Source organism: Emydura macquarii, unplaced genomic scaffold (assembly GCF_026122565.2).
Source record: "Emydura macquarii macquarii isolate MOO-44397 ecotype Brisbane River unplaced genomic scaffold, CSIRO-AGI_Emac_v2 contig_1043, whole genome shotgun sequence".
NCBI classification, from domain to species: Eukaryota; Metazoa; Chordata; order Testudines; family Chelidae; genus Emydura; species Emydura macquarii.
Window position 1 is genome coordinate 19517448 of NW_027131180.1, and position 23510 is coordinate 19540957.

Below are 23510 nucleotides of genomic sequence, written 5' to 3' on the forward strand. Positions count from 1 at the left end.
TCTCTTTTGTTTTGTGGGGGTAGGTGTAGGAGTGTGGGGGACGAGGGGGCAGGTTGCAATCTAAATGACACTGTGGAGACCCTCGCGTGGTTTGATGGATTTCACTCCCTCCCCTTGTCTTTTTGTCCTGCTTTTTCTTCGTCCTTTCCATTGCGGATGCCTTATCCTCGGGGGTTTTCCTAAATGAATTAAGTAACTGTGGTGCCCTTCACTACCTCAAGTTTCACATCAATCCCCCCAGCGGTGCCTTCACTTTCCTCTGCCCAGAAAGTGGGACCATCTTGTGACTGGCTCAGGACGTCGGGCTTAAAGAGTCGCTCTGCATTCCACCCCCGTCCCTTGTCTTTCATTTCATCTAGGTACCCGGTTTTACACTTTAAAGTTTGATTTCCCTCTGCTCGGCGCTCAGTCTTTGCTCCCCCGGCAGTCTTTGCAGCCAGCCCTGCCTTGTAAAGTTTGCTATCGCCGGGGGAGGAGGGGAATACCCCGGACGCCTGGGTTCTCTCCTCCCAGCCCTTTAGTCAGTTTTCAGGTTTCGTTCCTCTTCCCCCACCCCCTCCCTTCTGAGCAAAGGGCTCCCCGGCTGGAGGAGACACCCCCCCCCGTCCTCTCTTTCTAGCCCATCAGGTCTCTCTCTCACACACCTCCCCCCCACCCCCAGCTGGGTCCATGCCCACCGGCGCGCGCGTGCCGTGGGCTCGGAGCGCCCGCCCGGGGCTGGTCCCTCCGCGCTCAGGGAGCTGGGGAGCGCCTGGGAAGTCGCCCCGCTCCATGATTGGCGCAGGAGAGAGGCTCGCCGAGCCCGGGGCCCGCGCTCGGGGCCGAGCCCATTGCGAGCGAAGTGAGTGAGTGAGTGAGTCAGTGCAGCCCGCAGCTCCCCCGGCCGTGCGCTCGCTCACTCACACGCTGGCGGCGGCGCCGGCCACAGCGCCGGACTCGCCCCTTGCCCGGCCTCTCCCGGTAAGTCCCCCCCTCCCCGGCCCCCTTTCCCTTCCCGCTTGGAGGGACCGACGCGGCCCCGGCTGGACCCCTGTCCACCCTCCCCCCCACACACACACAGCGCCCGGCGGGACGGGGCGGAGAGGGAGGAAAAGTTTGACAGGGAGTAGGGCGCAGTTGTTCCCCCTGCCGCCCGGGGGCTGGCTCTCCGGGCCGGCGCGCTGAGCCGGGGGCTTCGCAGGCTGGAGCTGCCCCCTGGCAGCAGCGAGGGGCGCCAGCTGGTGGCCCTTCCGCTGGTGGGGACGGCCGCGGATACTGGGCTGCTCTCGGCCGGTGGCTCAGCCTGGCCGCCGCTTGCCTGGCGCTAGCACAGCCTGGAGCCGCTCGCCCTGCGCAGGCAGGGGCTGGACGGGACGCAAGGGCGGGGGGGCAGCGCTGGGCAGCCCGCGGCTGGCGGCTCACGCACGGCCCTAGCGAGCCGCAGGGCCCGTTGCTGCTGCTGCAGGCTCCGGGGGGCTGGACGGGCGGCGAGCCGAGGGCCAGGCTCGGCGGGGAAAGTGTCCTGCCCCTGGGGTGGGGGCGTGGAACGTTGCTTCCCCTCGGCGTGTGGCTGGGTGTGAAGATATCCCAGAAGAGGTTCAGGAGCCGCTAGAAACGCGCTGCCCCCCAGGGAGGTCACAGCGATCGATCCCCTGCATATTGGTAAAACGTGTGGCGCCTTCCGCAGGGCAACCGAAAAAAATGGGACGGCTGTTCAGGGGCTTTTGCCCGGCCAGAAGGGTTGAATTAAGGTGTTGCCTGGGTTTTGGGTGAACGGCTGGAAAACATCCTTTGGGAGGAGGCGCTGTAGCTGTGAAAGATGCGCCTTCATCATCCCCTTGGATGGTTTGTACGAGTTGCAAGAGAAGCGTGTGCCTTTGGAGTTGCTTGTTGTTACTGATTTTCTCAGTAGTCCCCCGTCTGTCCACAGCTTTACTTATTCAAGCACTTGTATGCTTTGAAGATATCAACTTCTAAGTGCTTATTTTTGGCTTCATTATTAGATATACTGAATGGTAGCAGGAGAAAGATGTCTTTATTTATGTCCACTCTCCCTGCTCCCCCCATTTACTCTGTTAAACTTCCTTGAATTTTAATTTCTTCACTCACTTTATTTTCAGCCTGGCTGCTGCCTTTCCAGCTATTTCTCTATGATTTTTCCATATTTTGTTTCTTTTAATAGCAGCACCACTCTTTTTCTCTCTTCCTACAATCCATGATTCAATTAACTGGGGCCACTGGGACCTTTGTACAGCTCTTGTAAAAGATTCAATGGTATTTTAAATCTATTTCCCCAAACTTTTAATTAAACTGAGATTATCTAATGAGATTCAGAATTGGTTGCGGTATAATTTAGAATAAGTGCACTGATATAGTAAATATATATTAGTGATCAGGTGACTTTCTAGTAATATTTTGAATGTAAATAATTATAATTACAAAAACTAAAACTGCAAATTAAAACTAGCATAAACTTCCATGATGACTATATTTACCATGGATCCGCAGAACAGAGAGTAAACTTTTACTTTTTAATCAAAATTCTAATCCTATTCTATATTAACAAAAATTAGTACTGGGGTAATAGTTCGTACTTTATATGCTATCCTTGTAATTTTGAGTTCACTAGGGAAAGTGTGATACTTATGTCTTTGGACTGCACATGGAGAACTGTCACATTCCTTAGTTTTAACCTTTTATCCACTTCTATGGTTTCATTTAAGCAAATGGAGCAGACTGAGAAGACAGCATCTGGAGAAGACAAGAAATCAAAACTTTTTAATTATACTAGCTCAGGTGCTGTTGAAACCATGCCTGATAAATACATTCTGATTAATCAGGGAGGGAAGGGACTTTAAGTTGAGTGTTTGACAACTTCTTAATTAAAAATAAATAAATAAATAAGAAAAGGCAAAACAAACTAATATATGATTAAAGTGATGTGATACAAAGATATTTTGGTGTTGAATATCATCTCCATTTCTTAAAGATAGACTTTTTTAAAATATAGGGATATTGTAAACTAAGTTATAATTCAGGCCTTATATTATTGTTTCATACACATACATGCAAACACTGGCTAACTTGCTACAAATCTGTGCAAACCTTTGCAGGAAAAAGTCCTCAGATCAAAAAGGATTTCAGAGTTTAGAGCTTTGAATAGCATCCACCCCCACCTTCCCCAATTTATTCCCAAAGGTTAAACAAATCATATAGTACTGGATAGAGTTACATGTTACAAGAATTTTATAAATGATCTGTCAGTGTAAGTTCTACATGCGATTAATGTGTTTTTACATTAAGATTTTATTGCTGTTAAAATGTTATTCAGTTTTGATTATACGTTGTGTAGTCTTTAGTCCCCAAATACATACTTTAACTATGTGTTTTATATATTAGACACATCTTTCTCCTTATACTTTTGTAGCAGTCTCTCCCCACCCCTTTTATTTCTCTTTTTTGAAATACTTTTAATGAAGTTTGCTATGAATTCTTTGTCATATTCTCAAACAATACAAAGCTTTAATTCCATTGAGGGATTTAAGTGAAATAAGCCATGAGAGGAAAATGCAGGTTGTCCCAAATTTCAAGATGGACTTTGTTATTGCAGATTTATTTGTATATTATCAGGTTACAATTTTTCTATCTGAAATGTCAATGTAATTTCCATAGCTAAAATCACCTTAGCCTTGAAAATGTTCTTTGTCATATTGGTACTATGACATGTGGAATACTGATGTGACTTTGCTATCTGCAGTTATATGAAAAGCTTATTTTGTACATGTACTATGTGTGTGTGTGTAAACAAATATAAAAACCTTGGAGAACAACTTGTAATCCAATTGATTTCAACAACATCGTATGAACAAAATAACTGATGACTGATGAAGCAAATCCCTTCCTATTCCACTCCACACAAAATGCCAACTCTCCACTATCTAGATGTAAGGCTAATTTGATTGGTTCTCTCTCACCAGTTTTGTTCATTAATGATGCACTGTCAATAGTGTCCATGTACACAGCAAAGCACTGTTTCTTCTTTTTCCTAGTTATATGCACTCAGTAATGGCTGAAGAATTGGAACATCTTTTGCAGTAATGATGGCATCTGGGTGCACCGAAATGTTACATTTCTTTCCTTTCCTTTCCTTGTATGTGCAATTCCTAGATACTGAGGGACTTAATAGAATGGGTTAGCAGAGCCTTTTAAAGCAGTGAGACTGAAACGGAGCCTTTTAATTGAAAGCAACTTTTAGAAATGTTTTAATTACTGTGGAACTGGTTATTTTCACAGTAAATACATTTTTCTGGAAAAGGCAAATGTATAAATGCAAGGTCAAGCCTTACTTCCTTTAATCATGCAAATAGTTATGTGGAAGTCAATGGGACTAACTCTAGATAGAAGTTGCCTACAGGGAGTGTGTGCAAGAAAGGGTCCTGTGAGCCTGATCCAGTTTCCATTGAGGTCATTGGTGCAAGATCAAGCCTGTGCGTCCAGTATTTAATTTGTGCCAGGGCTGGGTCCCCGCTCCTCTAGGCTTGGCAGTTCATAGCCACAGCACTTCTTGGCTTGCCACGTCAGTTGCAAAAGTAAAAAAATTGCTTGATTCCCAGCACCTCTTTCATTGGAAATTAAGCACTGTGTGTGTCTAATGCTGCACAGCGTGTTTTTCTAGCATGCAGTTGCTTTTTTAGTCTATATTTTATATGTGCAATTTTTCCACCTATTAATTTAAAGAGACTTTGTTCATAAAATACATTTTAGCAAGACACTTTCAGCTTTCAGTATAATGTTTATCTATGGGTTGAAAAACATTACCTTTCATGCAATAATGTCTTACTCTGGTTTCTATTATAGCCCGCAACTGGTCACTTTCACAACCAACTGAATATGTTTTTTCCTGTTATGGTCTTGGTCCTGCACTTCTTACTCAGGCAAAGCTCCCAGTGATGTCAAACTTCTCTGAGAATTTTGCCTGAATATAGAATTCAGGTTTGAGCTCTACGGGTTCACATTTAATTTGGCATTCTGCAAGATGACAAAGTAGGAGGGCAAAATGTAATATGCTTACTTGGTAGCATAGTAAGACTAGTGTAGGTAGAAAGCCGGCAGTCTAAAATTACTTTGCTAAATTTAAATGTAAGTAAAAAATAGGCAATAGAAAAAAAAATTAAAGGGTATATCTAAATATGGAGCTGTGGACATATCTGTTATATTTAAACTGCATTTTAACCTCTTCTATTTATAGATAAGTGGTGTGTGTATAATTTGTTGGATTTGATTGAGTATAAGAAACAATAATTTAACAATGAAAACTAAAGGGTATATACTTCTCTAGATACAGAACATGCATGCATACAACTGATTAACATAAATGTGTGCATCAATAATAAAATATCGGAGTTAGACATTTATGTTGATTGGAGAACTAATCTAATATTTAATCTAGAACAAACATGAATGGTTTCACCAAAGGTCTGATTCCCTTACATCTAATACAGTCAAATCTCCCACTAACTTCAATGACTATTTTGCCTGCATAGAGTATGAGATTGTGCCCTAAAAATCTTCTCAGTTACATTGCAACCACACTCTGTGTCAGTGCTTTTTAATTTAGAAATTTGTTAGGAGAAATAGATTGTTTTTGCATGCAGCTTGCATCAGATGAAATCCCTTCTTGGCACAACTTCATTCCAATGAGAAAAACTTACTCCAAGACAAAGAACAAGATCACTAGTTATTTTTGTTATATAAAAGACAATTAATATTTATATGATGCATTATCAAACAGAAGACAATAATCATATGTTTTCATTTTATCTTGAGGTACAAAACACAAAGATTTGTAAGTATGCGTTGATTGAGAGTAGTTTTAAACTAAGGCCTCAAGCTTGCAACCATTTATTACACACAAGAGTATCCCCATTGAACTCTATGTGACTATTAATGTATGAGGTTGCAGAACTGGGACCTTATTTTTGAGTTAAGGATGTTTAAAACAGAGGATCTAATCTACCAGGGTGCTATGATGATGGCATCTGGGTGCTTGTTTAAGTATTCTTTCAGTGTCATTACTTCTAATTTCTTATCTGTCCATCAGTTGGTGACATGCTTGTATTTATGCTTTTAATATTGCAATCAGTGGATTACTCATATGTTCTGACACTGTGTAGTATTTTTTAAATGATTAAAGTTACCTTTTTTTTTAAAAGGGCTGGGCTTAAAGATGAGCATTTTCACTGATTTCCACTGCATTTTGTGGCCTTCAGGATCTGACATGTAACCCAGAAGTTTCAACTGTAGGTGCCTAAAGTTAGGCAGCTAAATTCATGTTTAGGCTCTTAAATAAGGGGCTTGGTTTCCAGAGATGATAAATATGGATTAAATATGTTGATTCTAAGAACCCAATTAAAATTTTTTTGAGTAACTGGCAGATTCTGTAGAAGGTCCAAAATGGAGTGGAGATGTTATATTTTCACTTCACAAGGAGCCAGGAACTGGAGAGGTTCAGAGGCCTTTGCAAAGGCTTAATAGCTGACTTCTGCTTGAGAGCAAGGGGCAAGAATATGTGGGTAGGACAGCAGATAGCAGAGCATGGCCAGTGGGTCAGAGAATAATAGCTATTCCCTAGATCATAACCTCATTTACAGCAAGGGGACACAGCAGGTCACAGCTACTACTACAGTAAATGGGCTGGGATGTAATAGTAGCAGCAACTGTGTATGTCTACACAGCAAAGAAAAACCCACTCCTGGTCCATGCCAGCCGACTTGGTCTCGGGCTGAGGGGCTGTTTCATTGCTGTCATTCATTCCGGGCTTGGGCTGGAGGCTGTACTCTGGGACCCTCCCACCCTGCAGGCAAATCTGCATTTGTTCTAAGGCTTTGTGTAATTAGCAAAACATTATTGTTCTTATGATCCACAGTATTACATCATGGAGATTTTTTTTTAAACAAACAGCCTTCAGAACATAAGAGATCTTTAAGTGTAAAAGGGGAAAAGCTACCACTATGCATCACCTATAAACCCTGACCAAAAACTGATTCTGTAGGTTTGGGTAGTATGGGGTTTTGTTAAACTCGCCACAGAAATCCTGCATTTTAAGTGCTCAAATGCACTCATTCTCTTTTGAGTTCCCGTAAAAGTCCCACAGTGCCTAACAGCACTGCTGTCTTCTGGAAGTCACTGATCATGATATCTTACACTCCTAATGTGTTCTTGAGCTGCCCCTTGGGGATCGCTCCAAGTGTTTAATAATCACTGGGGTCATCTTTGTTCTGTTTTTCCATAATCATTCCCCTTCGTGGCAGAGTTCTTCATACTTTGCGATCTTCTCTTCCTGTTTCTGTCTGATGGTACGGCCGTGTCAGTTAATATGGTCTTGTCGTCTTCTTTTCTACAACAGCTATGTCCAGCCTGTTTGCATGCACTATTCAGTCTGTGACAATTGCCAGATGAAATAAATAATTCAATGTTTATATAATGTGGTAGTGCTGAGAGTCCTGTGTGAGGATCAGGGCCTTGTTGTGCTACTTACTATGCATATTTATATCTTCTAAATTATGAATCATGCAGATCACAAACTTCAGCTAACCGAACACTTTCCTAACTTTGCTACAGTTTTGCTTTTCTGTGTGTAGGCTAGTTTGATTTTTGCTGATTAAAAGTAAATATGTTTAGTATGCTGGACACATTTTGATCCAACTATTTTTTTAAAACTGTATTTTCTTCCATTCAACACTGTGTATTCAGTCAATAAATGATTATCTTACCACAATTAAATATATGCATGAAAAACACATAGGTTTCTTGCACTGTACAATGGATCTCCTTAAAAGTTAAGCTCTACTTAAGTGAGAACAAATATGCCAATCAAATAAAACTAATGTTAGATGAAACAATACATCACTCTTTTATACTTACCAATATTATTTAGAACATTAATATTGTCTGTGTAAAGAAAGAAATGACAGGATTTGCAGAAGCAAAGGCTTCTGAACTAATTTCAGTGTTCTAAGGAAGCTTTGTCAATTCTGAATAAACTCCCTAATAGATTTAAACTTTGATTTAAAATTTGATTTATGAAATGGACTATTCTCTCTAGAATACAGAAATTAGCCACTGAGGTTTTATGGCGTTACTTCAAAAGTAATGGGATATATTTCATTACAACATATAGTGAGACTGGACTTCAAAGTCTGCTTTAGAAAGAATCTTTTTTTTTTTTTTTTTTTTTTTTTTGTGCAGAACCCCATGTAAAATAGGCATGATAAAATTAAGCCATGAGTTTTCAAAAGAAACGTTTACTGTCACAGTTGCTGCTGTGAATATAGTTGACTGTTCAAAAGTTTATAGGTTTTCTTAGAATACATTTGTTCCAGTGGCATCAAAATTCGATTTTTAAGAGAAAATCAATGTAAAAAAAAAAAAAAATCAAGGGCCCAATTCTTCACTGATTTATACCCCATGCACATACTGATTTCATTAGGATTGCCTAGGGTGAAACTCAGGGAATATGGCTCAATAACTTTCTTTCCATTACAAGTTATCTAGTATTTTTACAGCCAACAATCCACATGATACTCTGCATCTTTTGCAGACAAGACAAGCTAAATCATCTGCCACCAATATGTATATCAACATTCTGAAACGAAAAGGAACCGATTTAAGGAGACATCAGTAAGTCCCCAATTCAGCAAAGCACTTGGCACATGCTTGAATTTAAGCACATGCTGAAGTACTATTTAAGATTTTGATCCTGTTGTCCTTATTCAGGCAAATCCTTTATTGACTCAATAGGAGTTTTGCTGAAATGAGAATTGCAGAATTGTACCCTTAGGGACTGATCCAAAGCTCACTCAAGTCAATGGAAAGACTCCAATTGACTTAAATAGGTTTTGTATCAGGCCTTAGGATACTCGTGGCTGATTTCAGAGAGAATGAACAAAAAACATCTGAAACTGTAATGAAATCAACTGAACAGAATGCTAAAAATCAAATTTTAAATGAATAGTAAAATTGCTTTACGGTTAGCACCTTGTGTTTTTAATAGCATGTAAGAGTCTTGTTTCTACAGATACTCAAAGCAATATGGCTTGGGAGCTGATGATCACTGTTTTAAAATACATGTATATTACTAAAACAGTAATAAAGTTTGCCAAACAGATGCTAAATCCACCTTTACTCTACAGTACTGTCACCAAGAAAAGGATAAATAGCTATTTTATGCTTTCTGCTGTGATATGTATTTTAAATTAAGTAAAAACGTGAAATGTGAATGCATAAACCATAAAATGTTTCAGTGTTAAATCAGTACTGAAACAAGACAGATATATACTGTACTTTTATTGAGATTCCATTTTGCTGCTGACAGAACCAAGATAGCTTAGAAATGTCAATTAAAAAAAAAAAAGTAGTGTTCAAGTGTGTTTAACATTTTATACACAGTGAGTGAATTTCACCCACTCTACAGTGGAGCAGGCCAGAGAAGGCCTCTGCATCACTTAAATCTCTCAAGCCCCACTTACACTCTCAAAGCAGGGCTTAAGGAGCACATAAGCTTTGTGCTAGCCCTGTGCATAGAGGTGGTTTTACCCAGTGAGTGGTATCTTGTTGTATGTCTCCTCAAAGTGTTGTGCTGAGCAATGAGGTGCAGCTTACCTCTGAAGTTGCGGTCATACTTTGAAAAGTAATTCTGTAAGAGCAAGCATAGCAGGGGGTGGGGATGTTCCATGGTTTGTTGGCTTTCAGCGAGTTCCCTGGCAGTTTATGGGGAAAAACGGTTTAACTGCCAGCCTTGCAAACTTAATCTGGGATCTGGATGCTGAGCAATATTCCTTTTGGCTTGTGCAACATTGCCAGTAGTAAAGATTCTGCAACTAGAATTTAGTGAACAAGTTTCTTGATGAGGTGTTAACCAGATTAGAATACCTCTAAGTCTCTCATTGCTGTGGTGGTTCTGCAGGACTAAAGAGGACTGAAAAGTAGTGAAAAATCTATTTCAGTCACTAAAGTAAGCAGACATGACTCAGAATACTCACAGGGAACAGATCTGTTGAGTAAAAAGGTGCTATTTTTACACAGTTACTTTTCTGCCTATAAGTGCCTTTTAAACTCTTACTAAAATAACATACTTGCTCTGGCACTTCTCTTGGAAAACTGAAATGTTAGTGAGAGAGGGTTGCTTTGCTGTATTTCAGCATCCACTTCAAAACTGGACAAATTGTGTGTGATATTTGTATTGAATATATGGCATTATACCTTACTGAACTTAAGAGAAATATTGAAAAAAGCTATTTGAACTCACTGGGAAAGGGATGCCTGTTTGGATATTTTCAACATATGGAGGGGAAAAGTTGATTCCCATTTCCCTTAAGTCTGTATTTTAATGTTAAAACGAATAATAATTTTCAGTAATTCTCAACCATCCTAACTTCCCAATAAAAGTACAAATATAATTGCAAAGCCTAAATTAATGAGAAGTGTATTAAGACTCTGGTAATCATTCACTACAGGTTACACTTAGACTGTGCAAAGTGAGTGGTCTAAGCTAAAAATGAGTCTGGAACCACAGTGACGTAAGCCATGTGTGTTTATGGTCTTTGAGAAAACGATGTAATCACTGGCAACCAAAATTCTAAAGTGGTAATGCTGATGGTATTCCAGTGAGATTAAAATGTTCACTGCTTCTGTGCATTTAGGGTATAAACTAGCACTCACTGAAGTCAATGGAGCCATGCTGATTAACACAAAACGAGGATCTAGCCCAAATGACTCAATGAGACTTTCCATTAATTTCAGTGGATTTTGGATCTGGCTCCTATTTCATAATTTCCCATGTAATCAGCAACCAGGTTAAAGAGAGAAATGGATTCACAAAAGGCCACTCACTCCTAAATACATAGTAGTAAATTTCTGAGCTCTAGTCTGTTTTAAAAGGGGCAAGTGGGGAGCCTAAGGATCCTTGGTGGCCTGTGGCAATTCAAACCCATTCATATAATGCACTATAACCACAAATGTGGACTTGTCAGTCATGTTATCTGCTCTCATAGTAGCAGTCCTTTCAAAACACAGAAGTGTTTAAGTGGTCTGTAACAGGGTTGGCCACCATCCACACCCCATCAGAGCCAGAGGTCATCCTACAACACCCTCCCTCTGTTTTCCCCCCTCCTCAAGGCCCTTTAAGAATTCACTGTTCACACACAGTTCAAACTAATCATCTCTTGGTGACCACTTTGTTAAGGCCTCTGGTACACTCTGGTCCTCTAGGTCTTAAGCCCAGTTCAGTGCCTCTCTCCTGATTAACCCAAAATAACATAAAGCAGAAATTAACAGTTTTCAGCTCAGCTGGCCTTTAAGTCTCTGCCAGTCCGCCCTACATGGAGAGCTTTCTCCCACTCTCACCAGCTTTTTCCTTGTTACTCAGGCACCTTCTTGCTCCCTGAAGTCTTCTAAGCTTCCCCTACCCCTTTACTGTAATGTCCTGCTTTTTTTTATAGGGGGAATCACCTGATTCAACCCAGGTGTGGCTCATCCTGTAATCAGGGCTGTCTTAGCCCTAGGCTCTCCAGCCCACAGGCAAGCGACCCTGTTACAGGTTCTGTCTATATTCAACATTTTCAGTTGGTTTTAAATAAAAAATATACCAAAAGGTCCCAAAACTCCCCTAGTTTGAAATAATCCTTGAAGGGGTTTGGAAACTCTGCATGTGTTCTCTGTGGATGAAATCCTGACACCCATCACTTCAATGGGAAATTTCCCCACTGACTTCATGGAGCCAGCAGGATTTCATTCTAATTCGTCCATTGGAAGTGGTAGAGGGTTCAGCCCTGAAATCCTGCAGGTCCCCCAAGATTTGCAGAGTTTGGAGGTGAACCTCCACAGTCATTTTGACACAGGAAGCAAACCCTGCTTTTTCTACAGAAGAATTAGAAGGAATTTCCCCAGTACAGACTTGCAGAGTTTCCGGGTCCTTGCATGGGTTCTTTTCCTGTAGCTAGAGATACAGGACTATGTGCTTCCTACTGTCCCTTTCATTTTCCAGCTCTGTAGCCACAAAGATTCAATAGAGCTTGGCTGTTAAGGACTTCTAACTTCCCCTTCCCTAGCCTTCTGCCATGGGGACCAGTAATACTTCCATTGCAGGATCATGCTTCTCCTACCACTTTAAAATTTGAAAGGCATTTAAGATATGACAAAATTAACAGTTAGAAAGTACACGAGATTGCGTTGTTCTTAGCACACCAGCTCCCTTTCTCCTTCCCTGTTAAGTGGGATGAGTGATTTTCATGGGGAAGAAGAATAGGGATAAAAATCATGTGTTTGGGACAAAAGTTACCGCCACAGTTCTTAATTGACACTTGTGTTGGCAACCTTAGAAAGACTCTAAAGAATGAATGAACGTGAAGGTAATATTCTCCTCTCAGACCTGTTAGGTGCCCTTCAGAACAGAGCTGAGGAGCATAACGTAGGGAAAGTAAGACTGCAGCTGATATTCTTTGGATGGATGATTTCAGTGTTCAGTGCTGTTAATCCATTTCCTTTCATGAGCTCTAAATTAATGTAAACGAATGACACGCAAATAAGTAGCACAGCAGATTGAACAGAATACAATATAAGATCATGTAACTGAATCTGCCTTTTAATACAGACTGCATTCTTGACTATAGATTTCAAATATAGGCAGGAACGATCTCTTGCTTTTGAGCACGTAGAGGAACTGAGTGACTCAACACAAGGCATCCTGCAACAGGATTAACTCTAGGTTTTCAGTTGTTCTAGACCAACCAGATAACAAGTTCCTCACACACCATGCAGAGAGGCTCAAATTTAATAGTTGCCTTAAAGAGTCACCTGTCTTTATTATTTAATTGAGGTGTCCCTACTCTATATATTATTCAGGAAGCCAAAATTAGCCTGTATCAGCATGTGGTGCTCATATAAACCCACTTAGGCTAACAGAGGTGGCTCAGGCAGTTATCTCAACACAGTTTGCTCATGTTGATGCTTCTGAGGAATGTGATGATCTAAAGGATGCTGTTGCTACGTCCTGTGCTGCTGGCAATAATGAATGCTTTGGGGAAATGGACTAAGGCAAACCCATTTCCTTCACAATTAGGGGGAAACTAATGGTGCAGAAAATCATTAAACATTAGACATTGATCTACCAAGTCCCTACAAAAATGCCCTCTATTTAAATTAAGATCCTGTTATGATCCCATTGTCTTGAAAGAAGACCTTGAAAGAAGATCTAAAATAAAAATAAGGATGGTTATGCAGGTCACTCATTACATTGTTCAAAAATGAAGAAAACATTCATGGCTGTTATGAAGGGGAAAATGTTTGGAGTGAGTGGTCAAGAATAATTCTCCCTCCTACCCCTTAAAATATATATGACCATAGTTGTCCTGATGGGATCAGTTTCCAGAGGAAGTATCTGTTGCATAGTTGTAAGTCATGGAGATGGCAGCTACCCTGCGACAAAGAACTGGTTAAGTAACTTGCATAAGGCCATAGAGGAGAGTTCAGTAGTAGAGGCAGAATTAGACTTCAGAAGTTCATGGCTGCCAGTTCTGTGCTTAGGTTACTAGTCCGCAGCTTTCATTGATCAGTATTTTAAGTTAGATGGAGAGTTGGAGTGCACCAATTTTTATGTAAGTTATTAAAAATTGGCCTTTTTGGGAGCATTGTGGTAAAGAGCCACTACAATTTTTCATTGGGATGCAAATTACTGCATGGTCTCAGAAATGCTTTTTCCATGTAACATTACAAAAGGGCATTCCTAAGGAAAGACACTACAAGTAGACAGGTGTAGTTTAATATTAAAGCATACATGGTTTTGAAATAACGTTCAAATAAAAATAATGAAACTCATAACTGATAATGAGAAAAATTAGTGATTAGTGGTTTGCCGTTTTGCTTCCCAAAGAATAAAATCAGCTTGTTAAACTGACCACATACTGTCCTTTTTCAGCCTCTGTGAAGGGCAAACACTTCTGAAAATCTGAAATTCATAAATTTAGGTAATAATTTAGTATACTCATTTGAGTAAGTTCATCAAAATACCCATATAATATATCAGAATTCCATTGATGAGGGGCTCAATCTTGCTTCCAGTGATACCAATGAGAATTGTGTAGGATCAGATTCAGAGTGTGTGCCTGGATGAACAGCCTTGGCTACCTGCCACTCCCCCCAAAAATGTGCAAGTCAAACTGGGGCCTGATCTAACTTTCATCAGAGTTAATGGAAAGACTTTCATTGACTTCAGTGGGAGTTGGATCAAATTGATTTCAATGGGAGTTGGTTCAGACCCATAGAAAATACTTCCATTTCTTACTGTGAAGTCTATTTCAGCTGTGGCTTTAGGGCCCATGTGCTTTGGAGAAAAAGAAGAGAGCTTTTGGGGGCTATACTTATATAATAAAAAAACAAAACAGGATTCTGCAGGAATGGTCCCAAACACTCCAGCCTATAGTAGTGCTGCTACTGCAGTGTTTGGGGCGATGATTGTTTTTAATAAAGGCAGATCTGAGTGGGAATGTTTTCTCAGACTGTCCTTGATTCTAAATACACATGCAGTAGCTGCTATTGATGGTTTCATGCAGCTGCATTACATTGACTATGATGTTTTCTCTTATGTAAAAATGGAAAGTTTTTGGCTTTTTTCCTTAAAATGACCATTGTGCCTTATTCAAAATAAAAATCAATCAAAGAAGAAACACATTTGGGTAAAAGACAAGAGAAACAGAACTCCGCCAGGGCAAATTTTTATGGAAATACTTTCTGAAGTATTTCCATGAAAAAGCAACTTATTCTCTCACAGATGGAGGCTGCTTTTTCATGAGGCAGAGAAGAATGTATCTATCCCAGCCTGAAACTGACAAGGTTTATAAACTTTTCACATATTTAAAAATTAAGAAATAAAGAAGCCATGTTTCAGACATAAAGCTTTTCTTCTTTACTGTGAAAGTTATCCCCTCAAAGATAGAAAAAGTAAACCAGGAAAAAAATAGATTTTAGTGGAAGAAAAATTAAAATATAAAACTGCACCAATGAAAGCAATTGAAATGGAAAATTGCAATTTTATAAAAGCCCAATAATACCTTTAAATAATGTTACAATTATATAACACTTAAGTCTCATAAACTCTCCATGCATTGAGTTCCTGATGAACTAAGTGGGAGTTTCACACAGTGAAGGATTTCAGGAGTGGCCTAATAAAGCCTAATCCTGTTTCCACTGAAGTCAAGGGGCCTTTTGTCATTCACTTCAAGAGGAGTAGGATTGGGCCTAAAAATCAGAAAATATAAAACATGTATAAATAATTTTTTGAAAAGGAGAGTACATTTTGGGGTGTTTTGTTAAATGGAAAAATCTTCTATGGAATCTCCTTCTCTATCTGCTTATAAAATGATGGAGGCCACAGTGGTAGCTCCATAATTGAGGTTGCCTTAAGAATTTCAGTTTTATGCTTGGATCCTACAACAAGCTTTGCATAGGCACAGGGGCTTTCCTGTGTAGAGTTCATTGCAAGATTGGGACCAAAGAGAGGATTAAATCCCTTAGTTTAATACATAATAAATACGTATCAACATAAAATTTATAACATTTACTTTTTGGGTAAAGACTGAATTTTCAGGAAATTCATAAGTGAGACCCTGTTCCTGCAAAGTCTTAGACATGTATATATAAGTGTTTGCAGGAGTTCAGCCTAAATCTGATCTGTAGTTTAGGAGTTAGCAGTTGAAAATAACTCCTTTTCAAAATTTATAATTTCAGTTTGACACTTGTTTGGCTCTCTTTAGCTAGCAAGTAGCTGGGTTATGAATATTCAAAGTTTAGATTCATGCAGCTTTAGACTAAATCTCCAACACAAACTATTCGTATGCTTTTAACTTTGTGTGTTTTAGGGTGGGTGTCGGTTTGTATTGGAAGGGAATATATTGAGGTGGTGTGCAGGATGTCATTATTGGTGTGTATTATGTGTAGTTGTGATGCTAAATTGTGTGGGTGATATGGATACTAATGTTAGCTAGTAATTTCTAGATTTGTATTAAATGTATTAATTTATTTTTATTTAAATTATTTAAAAAGATGCCTAAACAAAGTCTCTAGCCACTCAGTCTCTTAATTAGAATGATAATGTAACCCTAGTAGCATTAAAACTAGAGCTGTGCAAAGAAAGGTAATTCCATTTCATAGAGGATTAATTTTTTGCAATTTGGTTTCATTCTGATTAGGAGGAGCTTTATCAAAATCAGGTCAGATCCTTGGAACAGTTAGACTTCGACAAATCGGTAAATTATGATTTAAAAAAAAAACCCAACCAGTTTTGTTGCAATTTTCCCAACCAGTTCTAATCCGAACAATCATTCAGACTGAAATGGGAGTGGGGGGAACTTCATTCCACACTTTAACTGTTCTGGGAGCACATTCTCAACCCTCTCCAAAAACCCTATCAAACAGATGTTCTTTGCACCATGCACGGAGGGTCACCAAATTTGGGCTATTTTGGACCAAAGGTGCGGGGGCTAATTCTAGAGTCCAGGGGGCCACTCTGCAAATGCCTTGCCATCTCTTGTATAATGAAGGGAGCTTCTGCTCACCACCACTGTGGCAGAATGACATTGTGTGAGACATGACCCCTCAGGCAATCCAGTTCCCAGGTGAGGGTTGTATAGGAACTCAACCTGGGATGAAATATTGGCCCACTGAAATCAATCTGAGTTTTGCCACTGACTTCAGAGGAACCAGGATTTCACCTTTGGAAATCAGTAAGCGGTCAGTGCAGCTCAGAGAAAACTGGTATCATGTGATTCCAGCAAGATGCCCCCCTCTGTAAGTGAGCTGCTGCATTCCGTACTGGCTTCAGTCTCTGCATGGTGTTAAGGTGTAATGAGCAGTACAGTAGTTTAATCATGAGGTGACGCAGGCATGGATACCAGTGGTTAGATCTGCCACCGAAAGGAAAAGTTGTAACCTCCTAGCCAGAGGCAGATGATAGAAAGCTAAGTGGGTTACTGCTATTATGTGACCAACAGCAGCTGGGGGTCTAAAAATCACCCCAAAGTTGGTTACTACACTGGTGCTGAACATCAGAAATACTCCACCAATCAGATGGACTGATATTATTTCCAGTACCTCCTCAGGCTCTGTCCCCCTAAACCATCAGCATCACTTCAGTCTTGTCTGGACTGAGCTTTAGCTGGTTCACTTTCACCCATGCCCCGAATTTCAGCTAGGCACTGGCTGAGATGGTCATCTGTATCATCCGAATTGGATGAGATATAGCCATACAGTTGGGTGTCATCAGCATACTGAAAATACTACACTTCATGCTTCCTTAGCAACCCTCCTAATTGACCATGGACAAGTGGAGGCGACAGACTGGTACTCTGTGACAGCCCATTCTTAAGAGCACTTTGGAAAGAAAAGCAATTGCCCACAACTACCCATGGAGATCTTTCCAAGAGAAAAGAAGAAAGTCACCGAAGAGTTGTCCCATCCACTCCTGTCAGGGTCTGCAGGCGAGTCAACAATATCTTATGGTCAAGGATATCAAAAGCAAATATAAAACTAATAATACTAGATTGGACACCTCATCTTCATTCATCATCAGATGGAGATCATCAATCATCACAACCAATGTCATCTCTGTGCCAAAGCCAGATCTATACCTAGACTGACAAGGGTCAAAGAGATCAAAATCCTTACCCCAGAATGGAAGATGTGATACAAGTTTATATTTAGCCAGATTGTTTGCAAATGTAGCTGGAGGCTACATTTTTTGTATGACGATATCCATATGTGTATATCTGAGACTTGTTAACACTAATGTTTATATCATGACCCACAACAGTTTTTTGACTTTTTCCAAAAGAAATTTGAATAATTTACTGTTCTTTTCTGAGCTGTGCTCAAGTTTTGAGAGATGGGAGAAAAAATCATAGAGTAGTTTTTGTGTTTAGGCACTAAATGACTTCTCCCATCATTTAGATTATCCAAATCCAGGTTTTCCAGACTCTCTTGAAATGTATAATTATAAGCAAAATATTCCTTTCTCTCATTCTCACATTTAATGTCCTAATTTCTCAGAGTTCGCATTTTGTCCTATTCAAATCTGAAATTTGCTGAGAATTTTTTGGGACAACCTTGGAATTTACCAGGTTATTCCGGGATGTCAGAGCAAGCCTTTTTGCAGAAGAAATGGGAATGCCTTTTTGACTCTCCAGTGAACAGATCTTAAGATGTCATTATCTCTTCTTCTAAGAATATTAGTACAGAATTGTGGAAATTTACTTTCTGCATTTGCTTTTGACATTTCAAGTGATAAGTTAGAGGTAAAAATGCTAAGCACCTCTACCATCTTCTTAGAATTCGTCACCAGAAAACAGAATAGGAACAACTTTCAAGATATGGTATAGAAATGTATGGTTTAGTTTCTTTGTACAATGGCACTTATCAAGTACTCTAGCCTCCTAAAAGGCATACAATTCTCTCTTCACATTGAGGTCTTTTTATAGCATAACTTTAAAATTGGTAGTCATATGCTACTAATGCTTTGGAACTGAATATGTAAACAGGTAAAAATGTAAATGTGTATATATTAACGCATTTAACAAACATGGCACTAAAATGTGTATATATACAACTTCTGTGATAGTAACTAGCGAAATAATCATAGTCAGGTATTTGACTCACATGCATTGAGGAGCTATGATAATTTATACCAGCTGAGAATCTGCCTCTGAGTCTTTGAGTTTCAGTACTAAGAGTTAAATCCTGACTTCAGCTGAGTTGGTATACAGAGGAAAGGAGGAAAGTGGGGGTAGGAATATTTTCCTCCCTCCATGGCATTCAAAGGAACTAGAAGACATGCCCAGATAATAGACTAGTCCCTGCACTGCTTTCCCATTTGATTTGTTTACTCTTCCTTCTATTCTATATAGGTTTTTATACCGTGCTCATCACTGTAGTATCTGAGGGCCTTCCCATAGCACATCTGGCATGTGTTGTTTGTTCTCTCACTCACCACCTCAGACAGTTAATGTTTTTAGGGGTCAATCCTCTGAGGAGCTGAGCATGCTCTCAATAAAGTCACTGTGACTTGAAAGTGCTCAGCATCTCACAGACTTGTTCATCCCCTTGCAGGACTGAACCATGATGAGGTAAACAAAAAGCAGCAGCTGGCATCACATAGGGGTACTCAGAAGAATACATGCCTGGCCTGCTACAAGTCAATCCCTGTCCTCCAGAAGTCTTTCTGCAATAGATGCACTAAACGGTGCCCGTACTCCCTCTCACTGAACCATCCAAGTCAGCATTTAGCCCATATATTATATATGAAATGCCATGGACAATAAATCAATAACATGCACGGACATCAGTGGAGCATCCATGATGACTGAGAAAAGGGGTTCTATTACCAGAGGTTCACAACACCCTTTCATTCAACACAGAACAAAACGTTAACCCTTTCAATGATGTCACAGGAAAAGAACACCACCAATTTATTACCGTTGCATTATGAGTTAGCTTTAAAAGATATGTAAATGTCACTGGAAAAATTTTTTAAAATGGCCTGGCAGATATTATAAGTAACAATAGCTGTCTCAGAGTGAATGAACACAAGGCTGAGTTCAATTTGCGTCAGCCCGTAAACTGCTAATGCAGTGCTCTGGTGGTTTATGATGTCAGACGTGCATTGGAGTGAATTACAGCCGTCTGTTAACTCTGGGGCCATTTATTATCCTGTGTGTAGCTGAAGATGTATTTCACTACAAGAAACAATTAATAGAATGTTTTTCCTAAAAGGAAGAAAAATCATTGTGTATCTATGCTTTGCTTCCCTACCTCCCTTTATACTAAGCATTAGAAAAGGGATATTGCATCTTTAAACTAAGTCCTCACTGCCTATGTTTTTCAGCCCACCATAGGAAAGTTCATAGAGTGTGTCCAGAAAGATGTTTTTGTTCCCCCACCTTGGGTTTCAGTCCCAAGACTGCCAATTAAGTTATCCCATAAATCCTCCATTATAGGTAGTAAAACCTAATTTTAGATTTCCTGCCCTCTCCAGTGTCTTGCCTGATTGCTACCAGTTGGATAGAGGCTCAACCTGTTAAGCAGACAATTGTAGTGAATTGGCTGTTTCTTTCTAGGCCACATGTGGAGAGACCTTTTTTAATATGTGGAATTTGGTTATAATTCTCTCTGGCTATCTTTTACTTTTTAGATGCTAAAACTTTTTGTAAGGCTGCAACTTAGACATCTGTAATTTATTCTTCTGTAGAATTTTTTTGTGGGAGAAAAAGTTATTAAAATGTGGATTGAGAGAAATGGTAACTTGACAGCCACAGCTAAAATAATATTTCATAATTAGCTTTTAGATAGATCTTGTGAAAGACTGTTCTGATATGGCAAACACATTTACACCATTCATAAAATGTAAGATGAAAACATTTTAGACCGTATAAAAATTAACTAGTTCTTTCCCTTTTTGCTCAAATCCAAATTTATTAGCTCTCCCCAAACAGTGTTAATTTTCTTAGTGGCTGATTTTGCTAGCCCTTTCTCATGCTCACCAGCACTTTACTCCACAAATGGTCTCATTGATTTCTTTAGGGAAGGGACTGTCTTTTTGTTCTGTGTTTGCACAGCATCTAGCACATTGAGGTCCTGGTCCATGACTAGGGTTCCAGGTGGTACAATAATATAACATAGGCCCATTCGTCAAGTAAGGTGCTATGCACTGGCAGTAAGGGGGTTGGAATCTGTCTCCTTTGGTTTCAGACCTTGAGCCTGTATTGACTTTTGGGCAAGTGGACCTCTGCACTTGCATGAAGCACTTCCTTCACCAGAATTCCACGAGAAATGCAAGATTCTGGCCGTGTGGATCTTAGGAAAAGACTGGGGTCCAAATACTAAGAAAATCAATTTCTTTTTATTTTCTTAATAGATTTAAATATTTTCTAGTATTTTGTCTAGAACTAGTTCCTCTAAGTTCTAAAGTGCTTGGGAAAACTTAAGGATACTTCATTGCATCTTGCATCCCTGCAGGATCTTGCCTACTCAAATATGGCTCTATCTACTGCCCCAAGCAATTTGACACGGATTATTGCAATGCTGAGATGGTTTTGAACCATGAGCTGAACATGGAAATCCAAGTTTTAGTAATTAGTCAGGAATGACTTTTTTTTTTCATCTCCAAAACAGAGTAACAGGAAGTTGTTTAATGTTTAATTCAAGACCTAGGGCCCAGTCTTATTAACACTTGGACATTTGTGCATCTCTGCTCATGTAAATAATCACATTAAAAGCAAAAAGACTGCTTCTGTGAGTTGGTTTACTCATATACAGGATCAGACTCAGACTTAACTTTCATGTTCACTCTCTTTTTGACTTCCACGCTGGCTTACTTTAAAATACTTTATGAAGAATTGCCTGTGACCACCACTCCTTTGCAGCTATTGCATGATTACACAAAAGGTCTCGTAGAGTAGAAAAGGGCTGCTATGATGGACTGTGGATGCAGTAAGTGCAATCCTCTCCTATGTGCAAAGTTGTTTTATTGAATTGTAGAAAGAGCACCAATAATATATATATATAAATATAAACTGAAGTGTATTTTCTTACTAAAATTATTTCCATTGCATTCATGCACTTTGTTTATTCTTATAGGGCATGTTCATGAGTTTTTCACTTACTGAATAATCACTGAAGCATTTTTTAAAAAGTAAAACACATATAAAGAATAAAATAGGCTGTGCTAACAAAGCAAAGAAAAAAGAAAGGATGGTCAAAATTAGCTATGATAGTGTCTCCCTAAAAATTAAGGAAATGATACCTGAAATCTCCCTGTAATATTATTTAGGTGTTTATGGAAGGATCCTCAGTGTAATAGATGCTTTCCAGCTAGACAGGAAGGAATGGTCCCTTCCCCAAGAGCTCATAAATGAAGATAGACAGACAGGCTTGTAGACAGAGAATAGGGGAAATGGGGAACAACAGATGCTTTTTCTATAATTAAGTTATCCCGATACCTAAAACAGTGCACACTATATAGGAGTAATTAATAACATTTGAGTATGTTCAGAGCCCCGTGTTGTACTCTGCAATTTCTTGGCTATCTAATTTGCTCCATAATCCAGTCCTTGCGACCTTGCCATAAAATTATATGATATGATCAAAATTTTAAGCTTAAATGGTTAGATTCACACAGGGATTTAAACATATAACTGCCACTTTAGGCACCTAAATACCCAGATTTAGGTGCCACTGGTATTCCCTGAACCCCTGCTCAGCTGCTGCTGAATCCTGCAGAGCACCTAACCTGCCTCAGTACTTAGTTTTTGCAGTAAAAGTTCCCTGGGCATCTCAGGACGTGTGCATTGCTGCCTCACTTTAGACATCAGAATGTCTAAGACCCAGTGCAATTCACAAACTGGGGAAAGGAAGACACTCCTACTTGTGCAGCCTGATCCCATAGGCATGCTCTGAGCACACCTACCTCTACAGGATAGGGGGGTGTAGAGAACAACTCCTTCATAACTTTTAGACCAGTGGGTACTACTAACCCAGGATGTGGGAGACACTCACTTCAAGTCCCCCCTCTGCCTGATGAGGAAAAGGGATCTGAACAGGGATCTCCCACTTCTGAGGTGCGTGTGCTAACAACTGTGCTATGGGGTATTCTGGTATAGGGCTTCCTCAATCTCTCCTGTTGAAGCTGTTCTATTGTGGTTTAACTAATAAGAATCACTGGATGAAAGTGCAAGCAAACACACAGGCTACACGGTTGGAACATTCACCCAGTGACGCTTTAAATATTTATCCAGAATGGAACAGCTTCAACAGGAGAGACTGAGGGAGCCCTACATCAGAATGGCCCATAGCCCAGTGGTTAAGGCAAGCATCTAAGAGGTGGCAGAGCCTTGTTCAAATCTCTGCTCCTTATCAGCTGGAGGGGGGACTTGAACTGGGGGGAAGAGTGGGTCTCCAACATCCTGGGTGAGTTCTCTGACCACTGAGCTAAAAGGTATGAGGAAGATGGCTCTCTTCTGATTCTTGCAAAAAACACCTTAGGCACCTAACTCTGAGATCGGGTTCACTGCTAAAAATCCAAAGCAGAGACAGAGGGTTGGGGTTTAGGACACATCCCTCTTCTTAGCTTCTCAGATTGGCTAGCTTAGGTGGGGAGTGGCCTAGTGTATTGGGTTTTGTGAATCCCATTCTTAGGTGCCTATCTCCTTCAATTCATTGTATAGGAAGCCTGAACACTTAACTCATGCTTTGTGAATCCCCGTGATTTTCTAGGTGCCTAAGAACCCTTTGTGAATCTAGCCTAAAAGTCTCTAAACATTATGGTTGCAAAGATAACTTTAGAATTGTGAACTGAATGTAAACGAAGGCAGTAGTGTCCGCTTAAGTCTATAGATAGCATGAAACAAGAGTTCTGAGAAGCATGGAGTGCCCCATCCACCTGTGGGGAGTTAATTTTGAAACTTAATGCTGATAATGTGAATGTCAACTTC

The 23510-nt window shown here is 40.0% G+C and overlaps 1 protein-coding gene across 2 annotated transcripts in view; it reads left to right on the plus strand.

The window, feature by feature from the left end:
- The first annotated feature begins 711 nt into the window (after nucleotides 1–711).
- The window catches only part of ERG (ETS transcription factor ERG), a 187453-nt gene continuing 164654 nt past the window's right edge, over nucleotides 712–23510 (plus strand). For both annotated transcript variants that reach the window (XM_067545246.1, XM_067545249.1), the window contains exon 1: nucleotides 712–960. The gene's annotated coding sequence lies outside the window, so the exon portion shown is untranslated. The remainder of the gene's footprint in view (nucleotides 961–23510) is intronic.